We start from the raw sequence: 23816 nt of genomic DNA, 5'->3' as shown, positions 1-23816 counted from the left end.
TTATAGGACAATAAATTAAAACGCACTCCCCAATCTCAGAGCTTTGGCAAGAACAAAAACTCTGCAAATGCATTTCATTTGATTCTGTCAAACAGTCATTAACATCATTAAACTCCTGTCAAAGACAAATGTTTGCAAGAATTAAGCAACAAAAGCAAAATTTGTTTCACTGCACTTCAGTGACGTGGTACAAATGCAGTGCTTGTTGCACATGGAATACAAATAACCTTAGTTGCTTATGAGGACTGGTTATTTATAACAGAGGAGGGTCGAGCCAGGCAACAACTTGGCTGTGAGGACAGGCACAGAGAGGGGGATCAGTTACACGAAGGGATCTTACATGTCCCTAATTAAATAATAAGGAGCACAAAGATATCATAATCCAGACCTAGGCTTTTAATATTTAGCATCTGCCAACAAGTGTGATGACACTTTTATTATATTTGCTTGATTTTTCTTCTGTGAGGCACTTTCTTTAATTATTGCAAGTTACATGAAAAACAAAGCAAATTATGTGCATTTAAAATGTATTAAAATATGTTTTTAACCAACAATAAGAATTAAAAGTATCCTGTAGTCTAGATTTACATTAACGTGAATTCTAAATTAGACTGAATGTGAAAGGAATTCTCCAGTTATATCTTCCCATGTCGTGACCATCCCACAACACTGCTGTTGAGCTCTCATTACTTTACCAACAGGGGCTTCGAAAGGTTGTAAAATGAAATGTGGCACTTCAATGCATGAATTTAAAAAAAACATACAAACCAGGAGGAGGAGGATTAAGCAACAGCTATGGCAAAGAAATGAAGGCATCCTTAATTACTGTAGCTAACTGCAAGGACACTATTGATATGTTTGGCATGATTTGTAGTGAACTACACTGTCATTGGGGTCCATTTAGCCACCTTTTTTATATTAAGATCATGTTCTGTCTTGGTGTGCACAGGTGTGTAATGGTTCAGGTAAAGAGTAAACTGAAAATAGCTTTTATTGCAGGGCGATAGTGGCAAGGCTTGTTGCAAAAAAGCACAGGTCATAGGCTGAGCCCAAAAAAACAATGTCTGCACACTGATCAGCTATAAAATTAAAACCATGTAACAGTGGGTAGGTCCCACTCATGCTTCACAACAGCTCTCATATTTTGCGGTACGGACAAAAGACCTCTGGTGTCTACCACACACCACTGGCAGAGGATGCACTGTGGCTTGTGGGTTGGGACCTCTGCAGATCAGGCTTGTTCTGACACATGTTCAGATACTTTTATTGGACAGTCACTCAGCTATGGGCTCTTTCTGAGCACGTTCCTTGAACTGTGGGAGAGGTTGATGAGATCTGGGTGTGCCCTGGGCAGTAATAATGTTTAGGTGGTTGGGATGTGTTACACAAACCGTCACAAGATTTTGGAATGAGAGTGGCCTGAATAACACAGTATTTTCAATACTGCAGATCACATTTTCGGATGTGTTACACTTAGTTTGTATTTTACATGTTCTGTTGAATGTGGCCATATACAGAAAGCAATCCGATAGGAGACGTGAGCAGATGCAGTAAACCTGGTGTCAGTCAGAAGATTGGAAACTAGAAACACAACTGGCAGAATATAGGATGTTGTAAGAGATTGCTAGGATTGCGTGAGCCACAGTAGGCGACTAAGGTATGAATGAATGATGCATTCAGACAAACAAACAGCTTCACAGCTCAAGATATTTTCAGAAATCTCACTGAAATTCAAATAGACAACTTCCACATACAACCTTTGTGAATGTGTGCGACTGTGTGTGCAGAAAGGCAGAAGTGCTACTGGTTCCATCCCCAGTGGGACTGAAACACTACCATCACTACCAGCGTCAGAGGTCAGACTGTAGCCTGGCTAAAAATGCAACCACTCATGCTGCTGTAATGCACTCTGGACAACTACATCCACCAAATAGCTGCATTCTGCCACTACAAAACCATCCCATGCTCAGGCACTCGGTCCCTAATGCCTCTTCTAGCCTCTCCTGTCCCCATCCTCCATTCTGAGGAAAGGTTAGCTGAACCTGGGGAGAGTTTTATTTCAGGGCTGTGTTTATTTAGGTCGTTTTCACTGCAGGGAACTTTTATGAGCAGGCTTTTATGTTCATACAAGACTTCAAATAATGCCCTGCGCAATCCTGTGAGCTTGCACCAGCGGGGGATGGGAAGAAGAGAAGAAAAAGGCTTTTTCTCTTATACAAAGCTTTTCTGACTAACATTTGATCTGACGACAAAAGACAATCCAGACTCTCTCATAATAATCCAAGTGCTGAGAATGACACTGTTTCCTACACTTGAGATTTGCTTCTGAAGTGATACCTGCAAACTAAAGTAAAACGGCTCAAAAACTAATGAGAATAAAATTAACATGATTTCATGTTTTAGTTTTTGTTTCCATGACCCTCTCTCTCAGGAATTTATTTTGTGAAGTATAGTTCCTCTGTATTTTCCAGTTTTACCATCCACCACTTAAGCAGAGAAAAACTACCAAAAGCTTGGGGAAAACAAAAGCCTATAGCCTGGCTGTTTTAGTTTCTTTCCCAGGAGATTTGTTGCCAGGTGTCCGACAGAATTGCACTGTCAAGTAATCAATGCATCACGCTCATTTCCTTTCTAGAAAGCTGTATTACTACAAGGGTTGTTTGCTGGACTTTCAGCAGAATGAAGCTCATTCAAAACAGGATGCAGCTTGTTCCAAGCATGAGGCCAAACTCTCAAATAGCCAATGTCAAAAATGAATCTGAATCCAATTTGAGCAAGCATATATTCAGAGACCAGACACACCAACTGTTAGGTTTCAGTCACATTTAGTAATCAGGTCAAGCCGATGCACATTTTCTTTATCTATACCATGCTGGCTGTTTGGTTTTCTTCTAAGTTTGTGTGTTTTTCCTCCTCTCGCTCTTTCTCATCTTCTCTCTCGGTTGGTTTTAATGCATGTTAAAGTTTTGGTTGTTTTGGATTTTTCCTTGTGTATTTGTATGTTTCGCATTTTCAATATGTTGATAAATTTTAATTTTCTCCCATTTTTAAATATGTTTTTCTGCCTGTGAAGTCCTTTCAAACTTCATTCTGAGCTTGACTTGATAAATCTTTAACATTTAATGTTATTTATTTGCCAATTGTCTACATCGAGCATGGTTTATTTAAAAAAAAAAAAAATGTTTGGCCTCCGCCATCTTGGTTACACAAAAATGCAAACAAACAAACAAAAACAAAAAAACCCAAAACAAATTGACTGCTCGCTGATTTGTGATTGACATTAGTCGATGTGCCGTGGAAAACATGGCTAATCCACCTTTTTATAACGTGGTATGACCAAAATGTACAAAATAAGAGTGTTGGTTTTATTCAGTATGACACAAGGTGAGCAACTGAGCCCATAAACTCGTAAGTATTTACAGAGGTCCAGAAAGAAAGCCATTTCCCAGCCAATTGCAAGCGTTTTTGCAACCACAACTATCGCCATCTGGTGACCTTCAGATAAATTGCAGGTTTAAGGCACTTCCAAATTGACATTTTTCTGACCAGAAAGTTACATCCATATTTTATACAATCTATGAATCTAATGCAAAATGCTTGTCGGTTTGGATTTCTGTGTCAAATATTAAACAGGAAGTTGTTAGGCTGCTTCAGCAAGCCAATCAGATTCAAGCTGAGACTCACCTTTGCATCCTAGTCTCTCTCTCATTACTATTTGTAATGTTCCATACATTAACATCTTTCATTTAAAAAAAAAGAGAACTTAAAAAGGAAAAAATAAGCATTAAAAAACTCAAGTATACACTTTTCTAATTTACTATGAAAAATTTGTGTAATGTAAAATCAAACTGATAAGGGTTGTACAGAAAAATACATGCAAGTCCTGACAACATGAAACCGTAGCCTCATTCACCATCTCCCCCGTCCATCAGTCTGTGCACACTCACTCCTTTATCCTGACTGCAATGTGATTTCCAGAACACACTCCGGATTTGGATATTTTTGGGGCATGCTGCAGGTTTTCAGTGTGAGAGCACATATTATGACAGATGTGCAGGATGTGAAGACGGGTCAGAAACTCCTTCTTCTATACTTAATTTCAAAAACAATGTGAGTCTTGACCCGCTAACCTCGGTGACAGAGCCTCATTCTCTGCAGCTTTCTCCTAACACTGAGGCAATCTGTGTGGGCGCTCCCACCAGCTCTGCAGAATCATAATGCGTTTCAGTGCAGGTACTGTAACCCTGAACATTATGACGCCTCACAGCACAGCAGAGAACATATTTCACCAGCTGCACAGATCCTCTGTGATCTCCTGGCAGAGCCCGAGATGTCCGACTCTGCTGCAGAGCCAATAAACCCAACTACAAATGTTATAAATGTGAGCCACAGCTGGCAGGGAAGAGCTACACTCAGCAACAGAGATCCGAAGGTACACATCCGAAGGTAGATGCTTTTAGGGACAAGGCTATATTTACTAGAGATGGACCAGTCCGATACTGACGTAAATTACTGGATCGGATATCGGAGAGAAATAAAAAATGTAATCCGATCCATCAAATATCAAAAAAAGCACCTCGCAAAACTTGCGACATGGCGTAACTCGGCTCATAACCGTAGCACCTCAGAGCAGTGTGCTCACGTGATAGAGCGGCTGTGTGTATTTGTAGCCTTGGTACCAAACCAGCATTTCATTTCCGAGGAAGTTTTCCCAGAGAGAAGTAAAGCAAGTGTGTAAGTTGATCTCTGAATGTTTGTAAAGCATTCCACACGTTAAGCTTAACAACCGATATATGGAGCGACTGCCTCTTCTCTCTCCCTCCCTCTCCTGTTGCTACTTCAATCATGAAACTGATCAATGATCAGCTGATCGGCTTTTCTGTCGCGAGTCCGTCTCTCTTCTTTGTTTTTGGCCCACTTTGCACCAGAAAGAGGAAACCAGCGGCTGAACAACAGCAGCACGTTTAAGCTTGATAAGCTGTTGTTAGAATTTATTTATTATTACTTTCTACTCGAGGATCTTTTTCTACGCAGCTGATGGCTGGTAACTGTGCAGGGGCGGATCTAGCAAAGTTTAGCCAGGGGGGCCGATAGGGCATTAACAGGGAAAAGGGGGCACAAAGACATACTTTTCTTTCTTATTCTCATTAAAATGTCTAGCTTTTAATAAATAATTATCTGGATCTTACACCCAAAGTTTTAATCTTGTGTGAAATATATAGAAGTCCATTACTGTATATAGTAACTGTTAAGTCTAATATACTGGGTGGCTGTAGCTCAGGTGGCAGAGCAGGTCAGCCACTAATCAGAAGGTCGGTGGTTCGATCCCAGGCTGCATCCTGGCTGCATGCCAAATGTCCTTGGGCAAGATACTAACCCCGTGTTTGCCTACTGGTGGTGGTCAGAGGGCCCGGTGGTGCCTGTGTCCGGCAGCCTCGCCTCTGTCAGTGCGCCCCAGGGCAGCTGTGGCTACAATGTAGCTTGCCATCGCCAGTGTGTGAATGTGTGTGTGAATGGGTGAATGACTGAATGTAGTGTAAAGCGCTTTGGGGTCCTATGGACTAGAAAAGCGCTATACAAATGCAGGCCATTTACCATTTACCCTAGTAAGCTATAGTACTTTTTCCTTTGGGAAGGTACCATCTGTGCAGTCTGCAATTCTGTTGAAGAAAGATGTTGAATCTATTTAATTATTCTTGAAAAATAATTTATTTCTGTGCATTTTTTTTTTCACACTGCATCAAATTAAATTTGATTACATCGATTAAGCATCATGAGGTGGAGGGTGGGGGGTGGTTCCCTATTTTTCTTTGCTGGGAGTTTGCAACCCTATTAGTTAGGTTGCTTAATATTTCTGCTAAGTACTCTTTAAAATACCAGAATAGGAAGGATGGAGTAGGTTTAACTTTATTAGTTTGATCAGTATTGATGAGCTTTAGTGTTGTTGTTTATTTAAACTTGAGTATGAACGTATACAAAATGCAGCAAGATATAAAAAAAAAAAAAAAAAAACAGTTTTATTGATTAAAAAAAAACCACTATATCGGATTCATATCGGTATCGGCAGATATCAAAATTTATGATATCGGTATCGGACATAAAAAAGTGGTATCGTGCCATCTCTAATATTTACCTTAAAAAAATATCACAGCATGCTCTGAATTTATAGCCAGGAGTCGCAGACAGGGTGAGATGTCTGAGCCAGGCCTAGTTTCCTGTGTAAGACTAGAATGCGAGAAAAAGGGAGTAATGTTACAATAAGTGTTATACATTTCAGTGAGCCTCTAAAGATTTGTACAAAAGACTCAATTTCTAGATCTTAACAAAGCCAAGCACTGGAAAGAAGAGTCAGGGCTAACAGCCAGAGATAAAAATAGCGTGTAAAATATCATCAAAATTAAGAGGGATGTTAATTAACACCTGGTTGTCTGTGAAGTTTTAGCTGCTGCTCACAGTCTTTTTAAAGAAGCCATTATCCCATATCACAGGCTGGGATCTGCAGAATTTCTACACATTTGCTTTAAAGATGAGAGGCGAGACCACATCAGGGTCTCTAGAAAAGTGCTAATTGGAGGCAGAGGCCTCCAAACATCAGGCATCCTGGTCGTAGTTTAAGCAGACAAAGCAAAGGGTGACGGTCCACACAATTTAAAACAGAGCATATCGACTAACAGTTCACACCACGGCCTGTCCGGGCTCAATTGTTTTCTCTGCAATTGTTTGCGTTTAAATCTTAAATTGGTACTGGCTGTAAAGATCCATTAGTTGAGGTCAAGATTTATGATATACAACTGAGGTGTCTTGAGATAGTAACTAGATTATTGGCTGTGTGAGATGAACTACACAAGTCCTACCTTTTTTTTTTTAAAGGGGGAAAAATTTCATTTGTTATGCATTTTTGCTTATATGGGTATAGATATATAAAACAAACAAACAAACAACAACAAAAAAAAAACACAAAAAAAAAAAAACACAGGTGGGCCCGAGGGTGTGAGCCTCAGTTTTGTAAGGAATAAAAAAAGGCCTTGCCAGGAGGGGGAGACTCCTCTAAGAAAAAGAGCATGTCTGGGAAAACATGCTTACTTTCTCTGTGACATGACTGGTCCTTTATCGGCTCAATCCCCAGTTTTTGGAACACAGTTCATTCCATGATGAACTATATGCACTAAAGTTTTAGCCAAAAAACGTACAGTTTCACACTGAGATCCGACCACCAATGCTCAGCTCTAGACTTCGTCGTGGGAACACACTAACCAATGGGTGACTGCATGCTTCTTTCATACTAGCTTTAAGGAAAAGTTGCTAATTATAAATTATTGATGGTGTTTTCCACAGAATTCGATTGTATTAGCGGCTGAAGTGTGGATGGAAGCACGTGTGTGTTTGCATGTTCTCGGATGGATAAAACATTAAAATACGTGACAAACTATGCACAGATGGCCATCAATACACCAGGACAGCCCGCGCAATAAAAGTGTACGTGTGAAATCCTCAATAATCAGCAGATTATATATTGTATCACTGTTGGAAATAAGCTTTCCTTAACAAACACACAGCTCTGTTCTTTGGCTCTGAACCCTAATGCACCATCAAGACTCTCGGACCAACAGGGAGAGTCCGAAGACTGACTAGAGCCTTCAGGCTTCTGTTGAAATCATCATTTGGACAAAATTAACAGAACAGCAGTATTTGTTAAAGTCTGGCCTTGCCATATTTGGAAGCTTGTTAAGGATCCCCCGGTGTCACAATTAAATGGTTGTTAGAAAAAGAAAAGAAAAAAAAAAAAGGTCTGGGTTAATTTTCTGAAGGAGTGTATTTTAAGCCAATACCATAATAGCACCGAGTCAAAGCTGAGCCAGGTAAGCCTGTCAGAAAATATTCTAAATTTGATTATATAATCAAATATTACAAACATTTGCACATTTGACTATGAAAATGAATAAGTGATTGTGGGAAAAAAAAAAAAAGACAGTGCTAACAGTGGATGGTTTTCTGGATTTCCACCATGAAAGTGTTAGACCCACTGGCTATCCACCCACCACACTACATACTGTGTGACAAAGCCATAACAGCTGTTTGGCAGGAGTTTAGGTGCAGTTCTTGCTACTTCAGACACACAGCGACTGATGACAGAACAGTAAATCATTTCATGCACCACGCTCTGGACTGATATCAGCTGAGGACCTTTTTGCCCAGAGAACTTTTATTTGGATTTTTGATATTTTTGCATTCTTTTCCCATAGTAACTCTTTCTGTCATTACATGTGTAATTAACAGTCATGGCGAGCCTTTTAAATACATAAGTAAGTGTAACAGAGCTAGCTTGTGTCTGAAAAAACATTTTAAAAATAAAACTAATTCTCAATGCTTGGCAGCACTTAAGTAAAGCAAAAATCACGAAAGCTCCTGAGCTGGACCCTAACCACAGTCTCCACTAAGAGACACTCTCCAGTATCCAAATGTGGGCTCTGAAACATTTTAGAAGGCCAGTGATCCCTCTCTGCATCCAACAGTAGTGATGACATCAGTGCCAAAGGACACCTGGTGCAAAGCTCACACCGTAGCACAATGACAGAGCATTCATTGCCCATATTGACCCATGTTCTGCTTGTTTGTATAAACAGTTTCTAATAATGTTTTCCTCTTAAATATTTTATTATAAATGTACATCTAAAGCTAAATAACGGTACTTTAAATTTTCACTTATTTACTGTGGTTGTCAGTTGTATATGCAGGTATATGGAGAACACCCTGCTGTGTTTTTTGCCGATTTGCAGTCTGGCACAGCATGCTTCAGCCTCCAGTCCTGTTATTTTCTACAGCTGTTTAAAATTGTACCATCAAAGTCGTGCAGACAACAATCAGCTGAACTACTCTGGTGCTGAACATGCCTACATTTAATTCAGGAGTTATGTGTACAGATGTAAGCTCTCAAAATGATAACAAAAAAATAAATAAAAATTAACAAGCAGATAAAAAAATGTATAAATGAGTAATTGTTGTCATCTTTGCAGTGTTGGAGCATGCACACTGAACATAAAGCTTTAGGCTGGCGCCTCGCGGCATGTGTTCAGGTCTCTCCACAGAACGGTTAACCTCTGATCATTAGCAGCAGTTTTAGCAATAGACTGAGCCCACTATCTGCACGATCACCTGCAGTCAGGCTCCTTTGGAGGAAGGTGAAGTTTATAAAGCCCAGCCGGGTGACGCCCACACAGAGAGCTCAGGAAACTCAACTATTTAGTTATGAAACGGCAGCTTCAGTGGGTTTTTTTTTTTTCCAGAGGAGGATTAGGCCTTCATTAATGCATTAATGGATCAGCGCTGCACTGAGGGCCTGAAAATATCCAAGTAAGCACAACAATCTCATCCCTGGCTGATACTAAAAAGCATCAGCAGCAGTGTGTGTCCATGTTTGTGTAATTGTATGCACACTTTAGACAAATGTGCACTGGGCTTGTGTCACACTAGGACGAAGAGATTCTAAATTTAAGCAGTTTTGTTGTAAGAACTCAAAATGGTCCAAACAGGACCATTTTAACAAGAACCTTATATTTCAGCTAGGCAAGTGAAACCCTTCAATAACCCATTAATGTGGTACTTTGACACAAGTAGGCCTAATCATTTTGTCAGCAAAGTTTTTGCCATTGGACTTCAAGCCTGCCTGGGTTTAGCTCATGCATCCAAGAAGTTTAAAAACGGAAAAAAGGAACAAGCAAATGTTATTACCTAGTACTGTCCATCTTTACCATCTGTCCACTTATTCCCACTAACAGGGCAGCAGACAGGTCTAAAAAACCTTTTCAAAAGTGGTTCAAGGTACCAGAATTTCTGTTTGTCCCTCTGGAGCTATTAATTTGAAAAACCTAATCTGTCACATATATTTGCAAAATTGAAGTTAAGTTAATACAGAATGTCTACCTCAGGATCTACTGCAGAGATTTTACAAATGTATAACAAAAAATGAGCTTCTTGTATAATAATTTGTAAATTTGTTTAGTGCTAAAGTGTTTTATTCTTTGCACTCGTTTTTTGCACTGCATTCAGACAGAGTTAAAAAAAAAAAGAGAAAAATAAAAACCATAAAGCAAATATACTTCAGCAGCACTGTGTTGTTGTTGTTGTTGTTGTTTTGGCTTCTAGATGAGTGCACACTTGCTTTTTTTAGGAAAATAGAAATCCCTCCCAAAGGAATTGAGCTAAAGTGTATAACAGGTAAGACGGAATAACAATACGACACAAACTTCGAGTCTGGCTGTGTTGCTGCCACTGAACAGCTTCTCCAGATGGACTGTACTTGGCTGTTATTTGATCATAGATGTTTACTTTAACTTTTTTTGAGCATTTTAAGCTAATTCAGGATCTGAATTCATTAACTAAGCTGTGCTTCTCTGTCCTTCTTTCTCCCTGCAGGTAAGGGATTTCAAACTTGCCAGACTCTGCTGACAATAGCCAAAACTTTACCCACCAAAGTTTTCCTGCAAAGGAAAACTGAGTCAAACTGTGAATGTGAGGATGTTGTCATAGCACAGAAGTGTAACCATCTCCCAGATAAAGCTGTCTCTGTATCGACAATGACTCAAAGAAGAATTTCCGCCTGGAAATTGTGAGACAGAACAGAGAGCAGCTGCTTTCTTCACTTCTGCCTTATTATTCTCATCCATAGAAGGAAGCTTGCCTTGCATTTTTATTGCTTGCTGTACCATCTTCCTTATTATCCTTATAGTGTTTGTAAAGCACTTTTGCTTCTGCCCAAGAAAGTTTTATATGCAGCAGATTAAGTTTACATTTCATGCATGTACGTGTGTTTCTGTTTGTGTGAACTGCTGCAGGAAATTAACAGGAAAGTTGAGTTTGCACTGTGGATATTTACCAACAGTAATTGAATAGAAACCCGCTTTCTGTTTTAACAGACAGTACCGCTGTGTTTGTAAGGGTAAGCCTGGTTAGTCTTCATTGTTGAATGCATTTCTAACATCCATTGGTTTTATTGTCGATTCTATGGATTCTTCAAATTCTGTCACCGTGAACATGAAGCCTGGATTAATCTTTGAAAAGTTTCAGGAGTCTGCAACCTTTTCCTTTTTGCATCTGTTCTATGGAAACTCAAAGCTAAAATTTTACCCAAACAGTTTTTTCATTCAGTGGGTAGGCAGTAATTTTTCAATGTCAGGACTCAGGTATTAGTTTTTTCACACTGAAGATTTTAGGTTGTTTGCCTCACCCAACTCATTTCCAGCTCTATATTTTTATTCTTGAGCCATTTTATAATAGCTTTACGCGATTCAAAATTCACAATAATCCTTATTTATGTTATACCATGAAGTCACAGAGAGCCTTAGTGCATCTTTTGTCTGAAAAACCGCCGTTTTGCTCCCATCTCTTTAAAGCTCTGCTCCCTAGGAGCCTTTTTTCTGACTGGCTGCCCTTCGCCTGACTTCCATTAACAGCTTTTAAGCCACACCTCATCTAAGGAACAGCCAGTCCAATAAATTTCTTGATGCATGCTCAATCATCCAGGTAAGAAAAGTCAGTTCTGTTCATCTGAACTTAGCGTTTCCAGTTGGAGAACTACGTCCAGATAAAAAAAGTCAGTTTTTATAGGCAGGACAATTATTCATTAATTAGCAATTTTTCAAGCAAAAAAAAAAATATTCAGAGTTGTTAAATTGTGCTGCTCTTAAATTTGAATATCTTTTGGGTATCTTTTCTTTACTGAACTAAAGATACCTGAAGTTTTTATTCCACACGGACCTGTTATGATTATATCCAGCTCTATGTTTAATTCTTGAATTTTACTAGCATAGAGCCGGGTCCTTCACCAAACAAAATAATCACTGTAAAAATATTATTTTTTTACTATTCATTCTTACCCCCATGAGAAACAGAAAAAAAGGAAAAACCCACAAAATATCAACTTTCATAAAGGCTTAAAAAATTTAATCAAGAAAGTAAACTGTTAATGGCAACTCCAGCTTTATTGTACCCTGGTTAAAGAGCTGCTTTGAACTGTCCTACTGTAAACAGAGATTCACATTAAATAAACCCATTTTTTACCTTTCAAGTCCACATTAATTGCTCATTTTCTCCTAGCTGTCAGCTTCAAATAATTAAAACAGACAACAATAGGGATGCAACCCATACAGCCTCAAAGAATAACTAGTGCAGTGGTTCTTAACCTTGTTGGAGGTACCGAACCCCACCAGTTTCATATGCGCATTCACTGAACCCCTCTTTAGTGAAAAATAAAATATGATTTTTTTTCAAATTCAAGACATAGATATGCTTTTTATTGGTGCACAAAATGAGCCGTGCATGTCACGGTGGAGGCTCTGCTGAACCCCTGAGACCGACTCACCGAACCCAGGTTAAGAACCACTGAACTAGTGCAAAACGCCCTGCAGAGGACTCCTTAAACAACAACAAATAAGCTGGCGAGCAGACTTTGGTATATGTGCAGCTGTAAAACACTTCTTGTATCCAATTTCGCCTCATGGCACGGGCTGCAACCAATCAGAAGAGAGTGACAATGAAGCGATTTGCCTGCAGTGAACACAAGCAGCAGGTGGTATATAAGTGTGCGTGTGGCAGGCAGCATGTCCGCCTCTCAGCCAGGTAATGGAGACATCATGTGGCCATGCATGGCTGACCACTCACAGCTCAGCAGAGAGGAACTCAGAGGGCAGAGAACGTGGACACTTACACTCGGCCGTTTCCTTCCTAAACGATTTCACATATCTGCACTGTTGAACAACTATATATTTGAGTAAATGGGTGTCAGTATCACTCTGACTACAGGCTACTGCTTAGAGTAACAAGCTGACATTCGGAGTATAGCACACAAGTGTAGTTTTTCATTTAGCAAGAACACAAGTAAATCAATCAATCAATCAATCAAAATTTATTTATATAGCACATTTTTAAGACCGAAGTACACCAAAGTGCTTTCCAGTAAAATCGCAGTACGAATAAAATCACAATAAAATATAAATTACAAATATGAACTTGAAGTGTTGGAGCTTTAGAAAAGACTAACTTCATGTTTCAGTTCATTTTGGTAATTAACTAAATTTACAGTTAAGCTATAAATGATTAAGTAGGCATTAAAAAAAAAGAATAAATAACACCTTCTAACACCTGACAAGTCAAAAGAAACACTGAAAAACCATCTTAAGCACAAAGATTCTTTTATAATAAACACTGGAAGCCAAAACTGTCATTTAAGATCAATTTCAAATGATTACTTAAAACATGTAACAATGACACGTAAAAACATTGTAATGTAATATGTGTTTATACGCCAGATAAAGAAGCTAGATTTTTTTCACAATTAGACAAATAAAGTGAGGTAAATAATGTCCACTCAGGAGTGAGTTCAGCACAAAAATCATCTGTGGAAACTGACCAAAAACCCACTGCAGTTATTTGTGTGCTACAGTAAATGGTGCATAGAATTATTTGAGCATTTGGCTCATCCCTTTATGATATAAAAACTGAAACATTTGACCCATTCACCAATGAGCCCAAACAAATTTCTTTCAATCTATTTTTTCTGCTTCTTGCATAGCCTTCATTGTTATTTTAGTGTGGTTGTTGTGTATTTTGAAGGGAGTGCACAGAATGAAATGCCTTTCCCAAACTTCCCTGGGAGCCCTGTGTGAGCCCTGAATAAGGTTCCAGTGTAAGAAGCTAATTATAATACACAGCAGCGTAGTATTGGGCTCCCGTCCAGGCAGCCTTCATGGACTCAGCCCAATTCAGTACAACCATTCACCTCATACAATCCAGTGCCTGGGAGAGAGTTATCTCACCGCCAGACTTTTCACCTCGCGGCGCTCCAGCAGACCTGCTGCCACTACACCTAAGGAATCAAATAAAGCTGTGAGCCGCACTCTGAAATCCACTTTCAAAGTTCGGGGCAGTCTATGCAGGGATTTAGGGACCGTTTTTGTCCTGATATTATGTTTTATTTTTTAAAAATCCATTTCCCAACATGAGCTCTTTTATGCAACCTTGCAAAGATTTGGCATCAAAATAAAATACTGATGAAGTGGCCATGAAATTTAAGGATTTTATTTCAATTCAAACGATATGTAACACAAATGGTGAAAATTGTTGGTTTCTTTCATAAAAGAGATAGTATACGTAGAAATAGTGCTTTGAAACAAATACAAAAACATGCATTTTTATACTGCTTCCAAATCCAAGGTACAGCAGCATCATTAGATTTTACCTTGAATCCCTTAATCTTTCACAAAACAGAGCAAATCACACAAGGGCCTGAGCGGTCTCTCTACTCTGACTTTACCATAACACATAAACCATCAGAGTTGCTCTTTAAATATTATCTCTGGAGGTTTCAGCACCTGATCTCGGTGTTCACTGAAAGTTCAGTTCAATGAACGGCCAACCTGAGCTGATACGAGTCTCTGTACCTTCTAGGTGCCTCAGTAGGCTGTTGCCTTTAAGAGGTGGTGATGTTACGGTCGTATGAAGACGCACAAGTAAAAGTTTCATTATCAATGTTGTGTTAAGCTTTGTAAGATGTTCCTATAATGTATTTTGGCCTAAAGTTTAATCTCTTTCCACAGCACAGTACACTGGGTGTCTAAACCTAGCAGTGTGGACCACCTTCCCTAACCAGAATGTGAAAATGAAAGCAAACACCAAGAAAAACTGTTTTTCATGACTGAGATAGGGCTGCTTATGAATTTTACATTTTCATTATGATTTTAACTTTTATTGACTATGAAAACAAAATGAAAAAGCTACTTTGGGCTGCTCCCTGTTTCACAGGTGGCTGTCACAGTGGGTTGTGCCGCATGTTTGGTTTGGCAGACTTTTCACACCAGATGCCCTTAATGATGCAACCACAAAGGTGTCTCCTCCCAGGATCAAAATCAGAGGCAAACACGTACTGTACACCACCACACTATAGAGCCACTAATAACAATTAAAACAAAATAATGAGGGTAACATTATTCCTCTATTTTATTCTTGTTAAATAAATCAACACAGCTCTTTCCTTTATAGCGATGCATTTTTCCCTGCCTTTATAGTCCGTTGTGGATCTATACGCAGTCACATGCAAATGACAGATGATTGGTTGATCCTATTATAGGAACAAAGCATTTCAAAATGATGCCAAACATGCGAGGAAGAAGAAGAGCCCTAACAAACTAAACAAACAGAAAGACCTGTAAAGTAGGAAAGTGGCGAGTTCAGAGAGGTTATGACTTCAAAAGCATCAGCACAGTCTGCTGCATTTACCATCTTACGGTAAAATTGAGGTCACGCACAAAAATCCTACTAAATTTGAAGACATGGAAACTGTAATGTTGATTTCAAAGTGCAAACTCATATATAGTTTAGTTCAGCGTGAGCCATGATGACTAGTTTAGTTTATTAAGATCTGCCATTAGAGACAGCAGTGCAGTAGCTATTCTTCTTCCAAATGATGCAAAGGAGAGTCAACAAGCTTTACATTTTGCTGGTCTCCTGAGGTACAAGAGTCCATTGCCATCTGTGGCCCTGCACACACAGACTTCCAACACTGACAGCAGGAAACCAGCAGTTAGTTTTGTAAGATGAACTTTAAAAGTAAAAAAAACAAAAACTTTTTTTTTATTGTATACAATTTTCTGTACCTTTGGAAAAAAAAAATTATTTTCTTGTTATTATAAATGTAAACAACAACAACAATAACAACTAGGGACTCAAATACCTTTTTTTGTTTGTTTGTTTTTTACATTTCAGAGCTAGCACAGGAATTTATTTTATTTTTTATAAATAAAGGAGCTGTACCAAAGCCGAGCAGAACATAAATGAATCATAACTGTGAATCATGCAAAGCCACTGTAGTGGAGTCTAAGAATAAACACTTGTAACTGAAAATTAGCATAATAGGTCCATTCACTTTAAAGTGATTTTTCACATATAAAGAGCATTTTGAGATTCAACCAGCTTGCTGTGGCTGTACTTTCCACCAGCTGGGCCATCAGAACAGCCTGAAACAGTCCTGAGCCCTGAGCCAAACCTACTCACTGTCAGGCCCTAAATACACTATGAAAAACACAAAGAAAGTTGAGCTTTTATGTTCTCAACAGTGAAGATGAAAGCTTGAGCCCTGGCAGCTTTTGAGGGCCATGATGCAATTCCCGTACTGGATAGCGCTCAGGTGAAGCTGTGGGAGAGTCTCCTCTGAAGTAGTTCAGTCCACTGATGGCTTTCATTAGTGTGCCTCTTGACTCCACCTCATCACACTCACAGCTTACATACCTATTCACAGCTTTCCTGCTGTGTGAAATAAAAGAAGCGAAGAAATGAGAGGGAGGGGGAAATAAAAAAATATTAAAAAAATAAAATAAAATCACCCATCCTAACAGCATCAGATGACCTCAGCTTTAACTTCATATACACCAATAAGTGTTTTTATTTTCTTCCAGTTTAAACCTGGTTTAATGAGTTGATTTAAAGTTCAGCAGCAAGTAATTTCAAAAGTCTGACTTGAGTAAAAAAAGCTCTATGATGCTACCAAAAGATGAGAGATATCACTCAGGGTTAGCAAAGAGATGAAATGTAAGCTCTCATCAGCCTGACAGTCGAAGCCATCTTATAGTATAAACCCTGAGACAGTCCTTACCTCGAGATGTAAGCACTGAAGTGGTTATATTAAGCCACACAGAAAAACAACCTGCAAATAAGTTATTTGGACAGTTTTGTTGTTTCAATTGTCAGGTTTTAATCTGATCACCAAATATTTACATTCCTTCATTAGTTTGATCTGGTTTTTTATAACAAACTCAGGCCACACTAAGCAAAATACTAAATTTCACATGAGAGTTTCAGATTTTCCTAATAGCTGCAGACCCCTACCGCAGTGGTCCTTGATATCATTAAAATGCTTCTTCAGAAAGTTGTCTCTCTTGTGGCCTGATGGATTTCAACTCCACTATTGTGGATCACAGCTTGAGATGGTAGTTCTTCTACAAAACCCACTGTGAGCAACATGGTCGCTCTAAACAGAACCTACAGCTCACCAGGGCTACAGAGCAGAATAATGACTATTTGTCAGCTAGAAGAAAAGACAGCGTGCTTCCAAAAAGTAGAGACTCTTACTTTATCCACTTGTTAAGTCTGACATTATTATTCATTTCAGATTCAAATGATCCAGTTCCCAAAAGCAAACAGACACTGAGACCACCGGGAGCTAACTCTTTCAGCTCATGTAACTGTTCTCCCAACAGTTACAAGAAAATCTCATATCAACATAGACATGAAAAAAATGATTTACAAGCATCAACAGAGTCTGGTGTAGTTATCTGGTTTCTAAAGCTTCCATTAAAGAATAAATAAATAAAAAGGAGCAGTGCTATAACTTTGGATGTGTAGAAAGATGGAAAACTAAATACCAGCAATGTCTGGAGGTAAAGTCGAGCTTATTTTGGCTAGCAAAAAGACTTATAGGCATGCTAATATAAATATATTAGCACAGCAACGTACAGCTGGACAATAAAAACATTAAAATAATTATCGTGAAAAAAGTTCCTCTATCGCAATATAAAACATCAATATAAAGTTGACAGAGATCCATACTTTCACAGACAACATGAACAGCCAGTGACAATGGTAATAGCACCCCACAGACCAGTCATGTGGCTGCAATAGAGTTACAGCGATGTCAGGTTAGGTTGATACACAGAGCATAGCCAGCAGCATCACATGTGCTAATGTGTGGGCTGCTACACACTAGTATGTAAGGATTTTACGTAGGAAGAAAAAAAAAAGACAAAATGAAAACTAAAGCAACAGCGCTAGCACCCCAACACACAGCCCAAGTCTGAAAAGACGAGGACACTGTCGCCTTTTGACCTAATTTGGAAGTGTGGGGATATTCTAGTTATTTAAAACCCAACAAAGGAACAGAGCAGAATACACATTAAACTGTGTCAAAACCATGTTTTCACAAAAACAGGTAACACACCCTGAGAAGCCATGATAACAGTAAGGACTGTCGAAAAATTATGGATTTACGCAGCTAACAAACTCAGCCACCTGGCGTGGCTTTGTTAGGTGAAAATATTCATTATGAGGATGAGAGCTCATCCAATGCGCTAGGCTTAAGGAACGAGAAATAGGATCATTAGGTCATCACTTATTAAACAGAAGTCATTTAGGATGCGAACAGCATTCGCCATCTTTCATGCGCACTCTCATCCACACGTGTATGCACCCCTGCTATCACCACAAGTAGAAAGCAGTTCTGTGGTAAACACTGGACTCCAGTCAATTCAATATTGTCTGCTCTATTACTGAACTTGGGTTGGGATCAGAGCCAAAAAACTACCGTAGTTATCAATAGCATTAATTACATTTGTGGTGATAAAAAAAATTTAATTTCATCCAAACCATCTGAGTCTACTTCAGATATTTACGTGCCAAAAATACAGACAGCATATTTGAGAGTCTGAGTGGACCACTGAGACAAAACAAACTCTCCACTGACATCACACTAGTGACATTTCCTTTTTCTTTCCTTTAACAGAATAGAAACTCAGCATGTTTCTAGATATGAGAGCTGTGCATCTACAGTGAGATGCACGTCTCTCTTAATCAGCCCAGATTTTCCCAGAAAGTTTTCCAGTATCCTTTGTTGCTCACATCGTTTACTGGACAGCAAAATGATATGCAGTCAAACATGTCACATTCATTCCAAAGAAAACTGTAAAGTTCAATTATTTTGGCACGATACGCTTCAATTTAACATTATTTTCAGTTTAATTGCCCTAATTGGGTGTCATAGCTACCAACCTGAATTATATTAGGAAAAATAGACACCAACAGTCTAGTCAACAGATAATTGATAGTATTTCCTGCTGACTGATTGAATGATGACAAAAAGTATCTACAGAAATAAAGTCACAGCATATTTCTTTGGTCCTCATGCTGTGTTTAGGGATCATTGGCTGCTGATGTCTTGATGATAGATAAAAGGGCTAGTTTCAGCTCAATGTGCCAGTGTCACCCTGAAATCCATTTTTATGCTTATCCAGTGTATAAGCTCTGTCCTTCATCTGCAGGAAGCTGGATGAACGCGAATGCACAGAGGAGAAAGTGAAGACCATCCTTTCATGCTGTGTGCAAAGTACCCTGCTTCTATGCGCCTTTTTCCAGCAAACCTCAAACAAGCAGTGGCTCAAGTCCATCTCTTTCAAACGGTCTAGAGACTCATTGGCAACTGCCTGGCAACCACTGGTCGCTAGGAATAAATGAGTATCCAACTAAACCAGCTACTCGCTAAGAGGTAGCTAAAGTGTGACGAGAATGACGCAAACCAGAAACGGAAATTCGCTTTGACAGTAAAAGCATTTAGTTGAAACATGCTGCTTTCAGGGGTAAGGCACAGCGTTTACTGTGAAGGCGAACATTGTTCTTGCCAAATCTGGAAACCAACTATCCTCCATCCTAGTCCTGTATCCCTGGGAGGCTTCCATCACCCCTGATTCAGCACAGTAACTGGAGTTTGTGTGGAAGAACTGGAGACTACAGCCTGGTTAGTGCAGGTAATGCACTGGGATGCGTATAGCTTGTTAGGACTGGTACAAATCCTAGTTCTTTGCAGGGTTGATTGGTTGTTATAAAATATATGTCAGACTTTGATTGGGACTGGCAACCCAGCATTCACAACTGACCCCCTACATGTTACTGTGAGTACCTTTGACCATTATAATCAATGCATTATTTCCAGCAGCCTGTAAACACATCAGAACTGAATTTGAGCCTGACAGCTGATCAGGAAGCTGCACCAGTGCCAAAATGTAATACAGTATACATTAATGTCTGTGCAAGTTCAGCATACAGAGATTAAAAAATTCATAAGTTTACTAATGCATCTTCATTTATAAATTAGACAGCACTAAGGCAGCACACAAACTCCTAAAGTGAGACTGGTTCATGTGTTGCTGACTCTGAAAGATCAATTAATCAATATTTTTACATTAGAAATTACATAGAAAACCCAATAAATGTGACAGGAGTTGTTTCAAGTGATTAAGTGACAGATTTATTAGTAACCTTGCAGTTATTCTGAGTACTATTGTTTTGGCTCTCCCATCTCATACTGCACTGTTTTATTTCCAGCAGAAACAGGGATTTAAAATGATGCTCACCTCCCCCACCCATCTTCACAGCAATCATATCAGGTATTGGCAGTCTTACAGGGTGATGTTAGGACAATCAGACTATGAAGAACAGTTTTTCCCTCACAGACTTACATTGTATTTGTGACAGCGGTTATTATACAAAAAAAAAAAAAAAGTTTGTCACCCTTCCCCAAAGAGACTCTGGACTTCTCCCAAAGTCAAATCACTAGAGTGGCAATAACAATATTTCATTATCTGTGGATCAAGGTTATAAAAATAAATGAGCAGAAATACCAGGAAAATGCAAAGACATCTTCAATTAGGTGGCATGGACTCTTTGCATCAACTATACACTAATCATGGTAACAAGCACAATAGCCTCTCTCTTAAAAATGCATTTTGAGTCAGGAAATATCCGATGTGTACACACACATAGGCACAGATGAAGTGAAAATTGGTACATTTGCTTTTCTAAGTGAACTCTCAAACAATCTTGTTCATGTTTCTTCTCCTGCAATCATTGTATTAGCAAAATATTTCTTGACCAATAAAAAGCTAAACAACATAATCATCTGTTACATGAAGCTCAAGCAGTACTGTCAGCAGCTGGAGTCCAAGTTGGTGGAGATGAAGCATGTCTGACCAGAGTACATTATCTTTCCTTCAGAAGTACTTGCTACCTCTGTGGCAGAAACTTGGCCACTGAGCCAGGACAAAAGTAATTTCTAAGATCATCATTGCTAATTTATAGGTCAATATTGGTGGAAGACTTTGGGTTTTTGTCACTATAAAAAGACAATGGATACAATGAATTTTTGTATTTCTCATAGGCAAGTCATCTTTGAAAAAATTAAAGAGATTTGTGATATTTGGCCACATACAAATGTCGCATACAAAATTCTCTGTAAAAGATTGACAAGTATTATACTTAAAAGTCTGAACTCTTCAACATTTCACTCTTTATCCACAGCTTCCAGTTGCTTTGTGCTGTTGAAAACATGTCAGTTTTGCACATCTGGGTGCATCATCTCCCAGTGCCCTTCTTTTTTCTTTTCCCTTTTAAAAGATCTGATATGTTCAGCCCTTCCTCACCTTTTTTTTTTTACTGCCCATCTTTTCCTTTTCACTACTTTCGGTGGAACATTGATTTTTATTGCTGCTGCACAACCTTTTACTGCTCCAGGTTTAATGGTTTTCCACAGGTGGTAGCATCCAGCTATACATTCATTTATTGCTATTCAGAGGCTATGACATCGAGTCACTACTTTAAAAAAGTTAAACTGTTAAATATTGACTATAATTCAGGCCAAAATACCAGCCAGCAGTTAAATAGCCCACCACCAATTGTTCCAACTCCAGAGATGTACTGCTTGGGCTAGCTGGTTAGTGGAACTTTCAAAATAAAAGTAAGAGACTTGTCCACTTGAAAACTGGCCACTCATGCAAAGTAGAAATAAAATTAGCAACCAGACATAGTTTAGTCACAGTGAGCTGCTGAATAGCACCACACAAGTTCATAGTCACAACCACAACACACATTAAATAGTTAAATAGCAAATGAAGAAATACTTCAAGAGAGGTCTGGCTTTTGATGCATGTCATTGAGGAATTGAGTGTAAATGTAAGCTAACAGGGCTGTGATCAAAGTCCATGCAGGGTTTGGTAAACAAGTTCTGGTGCTGGCAGAAATAAACTGACTGGCAGCTACCACAATTCAAACATCCAGAGTGCTGCAGGGTTTCTGTTTTCAGAGCACATCAAACAGCTCAGGAGAAGAGATGTCCTCAGGGACTCTCGAAAAAAAGTTAAAAAAAAAATAAAAAAAATGTCTCAGATGATGAGATATTCATTTCACCCTAGCAAAACCAAAGAGATGCCGGCTCCAACTGGATTCTGTCATCATCAGGGCTCTAAAGCAAGGTTACTTTCTGAGGTTTGTAATGCAGGATGAGCCGGGCTCTCTAGCTTGGTGAAATGAGGGCGAAGGATGAGCTGAAATAAGAGAAGATGGAGCTGATGGTGGTAGGAAAGTCTCTACTCAGGTTTCACAGTTTTACCTCAACAGCTCTGTTCAGTTACATAGAACAAGAAGCCTCTGCAGACCAGCCAATACATGAGAGCAGACCGGAGTCTGAAGATCAATGCTGGCAGCAGGTCGAGAGAACAATATGCTGATGTAATTTTCATTAAATGTTAGTTTCAATTCATAATTTATGTGATTACATGTGTCCAGCATTGCAAAGCTTCTCTGTCATAAGAAATAAAGAAAATGAAGTTTTAATCTTAATCTCAGGCATTGGCTGTCCTTTAAAAGGACAAATGGGTTTGTGCGGATCTGACAAATTTACAAATATCAGGACAAAAACGAAAAGAAAAACAGTTTGAATTACAGAAGCCATACTACTACTACTAGCCAAATATTGAGTTATCCGTCTCTAAAAACAGGCTGAATCTGTGGCCTCCACTGTAATAATGCATTATTAAAGAACATCAAATCTTATTGCTCCCATCTCCATTATTTATGTTTGATTTTTGATTATGTTTTCATTATTAGATATTTCTTGAACTGCAGCATCACAGATGCATCTTATATGTAAGATTCCTTTCAGTCATGGACTTATGGTCCAGAATACTGACAGGTCGCCGATGTTGTGGTCTTTCAGCTCAGCTTGATGAACTCTTGATGGTGGCTGGCGATGCCAATTCTTCTTCTGCTCTGTAACTCTGCAGCTCACTGAGGCTACAGAAGAACAAGGACTACCGCCCCGTAGTCCAACAGTGGAGTTGAAGTTCCCCCACTGGAGAAGAAAGTAAGAGGAACTTGTTATTGCCGCTATTTACCGTCATAAAATACAATCTATTTCTGTGATAAACTCTAAATTTACTGTTTGACTGCGAGTTTTAAACATCACCATTATTGGTGGAAAAATGTATAATCTCATCTCAATAATGCACAGTCAATTTATGAACATATTTTTCAGGTTAAAAGGATTAATTCCCCACTCTTCAACAAAAACGAGAAGCTTGTAGCTTAAAGAGATGCAGAGATATTTCACTATTGATATGCACCAGTGAGATTCCCACAAGATGTAAGCAAAGTATGACCTTCACTGCTAGATTTCTTTGTGTATTTTTACAAAGGGTGACTAAGGTATATGGGAAATCTAAATGTCATACAGTTAGCATCCAAATATTATGTCACATTTAACCTCTGATCTCACTTTGACATTTTGTATCTGCTTTTCAAGTTGACCCCAAAACACATTTCTTATCTTTAAAGACATTACTGTCAAGAGAAAGAGAATGAGATGAATGAAATATAGTGTAGTACAATATTAAATAATATAAAATAAACGACTACAGCCTTAAAAAAGTTATAAGAATTAGTAAAACAATGCTACCTTGAAGCTAGTCATTATACAACAGTTCCCAGTGAATACTTAATAGCGGTTTTGGCCTAATCACCACATTTTTTAGCAAGTTAATCCACCATTTCTCATTCATACATGTAGTTATTAAATAAGTGTGGCAGGTCTGTCTGGGTTGAGATCTTCTAACAGCAAATACTTTCATGAGGCTGGTTTCCATGGAGAGCTTTAGCTTCCCGCGATCATCTAAATGTGTTTTCAAAGCCTTTCCATGCTAAAAAAAATAAAGGCATGCTCAGTATATGTT

At 38.8% G+C, this 23816-nt stretch overlaps 1 protein-coding gene across 3 annotated transcripts in view; it reads right to left on the bottom strand.

Annotated features, from left to right (window-relative positions):
• The window catches only part of LOC146563096 (spermatid perinuclear RNA-binding protein-like), a 101690-nt gene that overhangs the window by 68904 nt on the left and 8970 nt on the right, over positions 1-23816 (bottom strand). Inside the window, exon 2 of one of the 3 annotated variants that reach the window (XM_085295480.1) lies at positions 22779-22939. The exons of the other annotated variants lie outside the window; for them this stretch is intronic. The gene's annotated coding sequence lies outside the window, so the exon portion shown is untranslated. The remainder of the gene's footprint in view (positions 1-22778; positions 22940-23816) is intronic. 3 annotated transcript variants of the gene reach the window in all.

Source organism: Mchenga conophoros, linkage group LG12 (assembly GCF_057382185.1).
Source record: "Mchenga conophoros isolate Kocher_MC1m ecotype Shallow Benthic linkage group LG12, M_conophoros_male_GT1.1, whole genome shotgun sequence".
Classification (NCBI taxonomy): domain Eukaryota; kingdom Metazoa; phylum Chordata; class Actinopteri; order Cichliformes; family Cichlidae; genus Mchenga; species Mchenga conophoros.
This window is presented reverse-complemented; position numbering and strand designations above follow the sequence as displayed.